Consider the following 2,681-nt stretch of genomic DNA (forward strand, 5'->3'; position numbering starts at 1 on the left):
CTCTTGAAGGTGTTCAATGTAGGTGCTTGAACCACCTCCCATGGCAGACTGTTCCAGACCAGCCTATGGTTGCCCGTCAACTATTGAAATAGTTTTTTCTAGGCAGGAGGCCTGATTTAATGCCCTGATGCCAAGGGCGTAATACACGGCTCTGACCTACCATGTCCCATAGCTTGCAGATGACATCCACAATCACTTTTGCTGTTACTCCTCTGACCCCACTGCTGGACCGCACTTGGCCTCTGGTATCCTCAGACTTACCTTGGCAAAATGCCCCATCACTGGGGCTGCAGGGACTTATGGTCTTTGGGCCTCAGGTCTCTGTCAATGTGCCAGGACCTCGCTCTCCTTCAGACCTCCCACTAGGCCCCACTCTCATTTAGGCCTTGGGTCTTTCTGGCCCCCGTGTTGTTGCCCAAGCCTCACTCTCAGGCATTGGGCCTCAGGTCCTCCTGACCTCCATGTTGTTGCCCGAGCATCTTTCTCTCAGACTCTGGGCCTTCCTGGCCTCCATGGTGTTGCACGAGCCTGTTGCTTTTCTCTCAGGGTGTGCTCCCCTAGCCATTCCCCTCCACAGGGTCACTGGCAAGGCAGTGGCGGCTGAGGCTTTCCAGTGCCCATACTTGCTGTTCACTAGGGAGGCACTGGCATGGCAATACCTGTGGACTGCCGTGCCACACCATCCTCCCCAGCAGGGTATAGTTTCAGGTCATGCCCTAGGACCACTGCAGGCCACCTGCCCTGGTCTTACCTCCACTCACTGGGCTCCTGGATGTTCTCCCTGGGTTGCTCACTCCCGGGCACTCTGTTGCAGCTTCCTTCATAATCTCATAACCTTCCTCTCAGCCACAGGCCCCAACTCTCTCAGGCTCCCTTGCAGGGCACCTCCCATCAAGAGGCTGGGCTTCAACATCCATCATACGAGCGTACTGGCCGGCTGACCACCTATCCTCTCTTGGCAGTGATGTCCCCCCCCAGTCGAAGGGACCTTCAGCCTCTTCTAGGCTCTGGCCCCTTCTCCAGGCCAGCTGGGGTGCCAGTAGCGCTCCGCAGCCCTGGCTTGCAGCTCATGGTAGGCTCACCTGCCCTTTGGCCTTTCAGCCCTAGCCCCTTTGCTTTGACCAACTGAGATTTCCTGGTATCAGTGTAGCAGCAGCTGACCTCCCTATTCATCAGAGGTCCCCACTTGGGCCCCACCATGAAGCCATCAACTCCCACAGGCTTACCAAGAACCCTAGAGATCTTCTATCCGGCAGCCCTTCACTCCACTGGGCTCCTCTGAGCCCCTGGCCTCGGTTACAGGCAGTTCTAATCAGGGGCTTGCTCAGCCCTTCAGTAGGCCCCCACTCTCTAGGCCCCTTTCCTATGCTGGCCTAGCTCTCCTTAGGCTCACACCCATTTCCTTGGGGCTTGGCACCCCTCTAGGTCCCTAGGAACCTCCTTCTTCCCCATAGTTCCTACTCTTGACCTCCAGAACATCCTGGGAGCAGCAGTACTCTGTCTGGGAGATGTTCACCCTTTGGCCCCCCTAGTTGCAACTGCCAGCTCCACTCCTCAGGGCCTGCTTTTATTCTGAGGCTGCTCCAATCAGGTGGCCTCCTGGCTATCATGTCACTGCCTGATTGGCTCTGCAGTCACCTGCAGGCTGCCTCACAGCTTGCTCAGGCCCTTAAAGTGGCAAGCACCTGAAGGTGCACTGCCACAACGACAAAAAGGTACATGCAGTGCCTAAGGATGCGATACAAAGGCATGCCGAAGCTCACTTAAATTAGTGGGCTCACCAGAGATTACTGACACCCTTAGGTAGCAGTACCACCTTTATGTAGCTACATTGCTTCCTCTTTAAGAATTAGCGCATGCAGAGCAAACATGGCATTATAACCAAAAAAGATGCACGGATGCCTAGTTTCTTTCTTGTCAAGCTTCTCTTCAACTTCCCTAAATGCCTGTGCATATTTAGTAAAAGATTTTTAAAAAAATGAAACACTGTTTTTCCTCAACATAATATTATTTTTGTTTCAGTGGGAAATAAACACTCATTTTTTCATTTTCCTCACTTTTTGCACTGGAGAATGAGGAAATTTTAAAGTGAAGGTTGGACTTTTTCCTCACCAAGTATGTCAGTAACAAGAGGAAGGTCAGGGAAAGTGTGGCTCTGTTATTGAACGGGGGAGGCAACCTTGTGACAGAGAATGCAGAAAAGGCTGAAGTGCTTAATGTCTTTTCACTTCAGTCTTCACAGGCAAGGTCACCTCCCAGACTACTGCACCTGGCAGCACAATTTGGGGAGGAAGTAAGCAGCCAACAATGGTGAAAGAACAGGTTAGGGACTATTTGGAAAAGCTGGACACGTACAAGTCTATGCGGCCAGATGGGATGCACCTAAGGGTGCTGAGGGAGACTACAGAGCCACTGGCCCTTATCCTTGAAAATTTGTGGCATTCTGGGAAGGTCCTGGGCAACTGGAGAAATGCAGATCTAGTGCCCATCTTTAAGAAAGAGATGGAAAAGGATCTGGAGAACAGAAGGCCGGTCAGCCTCACCTCAGTCCCTGGAAAAAGCACGGAGTAGATTCACAAGCATCCAATTTCATAGATTTCATAGATTTCATAGACATTAGGGCTGGAAGGGACCTCGGGAGATCATCGAGTCCAGCCCCCTGCCCAAAGGGCAGGAAGTCA

General features: G+C 52.4%; 1 protein-coding gene across 2 annotated transcripts in view; it reads right to left on the bottom strand.

Moving 5' to 3' along the window:
* TATDN1 (TatD DNase domain containing 1) overlaps positions 1-2,681 on the bottom strand; it is a 31,358-nt gene that overhangs the window by 16,705 nt on the left and 11,972 nt on the right. The gene's annotated exons all lie outside the window — the stretch shown is intronic.

Source organism: Crocodylus porosus, unplaced genomic scaffold (genome assembly GCF_001723895.1).
Source record: "Crocodylus porosus isolate Cpor-Errol unplaced genomic scaffold, CroPor_comp1, whole genome shotgun sequence".
Classification (NCBI taxonomy): domain Eukaryota; kingdom Metazoa; phylum Chordata; order Crocodylia; family Crocodylidae; genus Crocodylus; species Crocodylus porosus.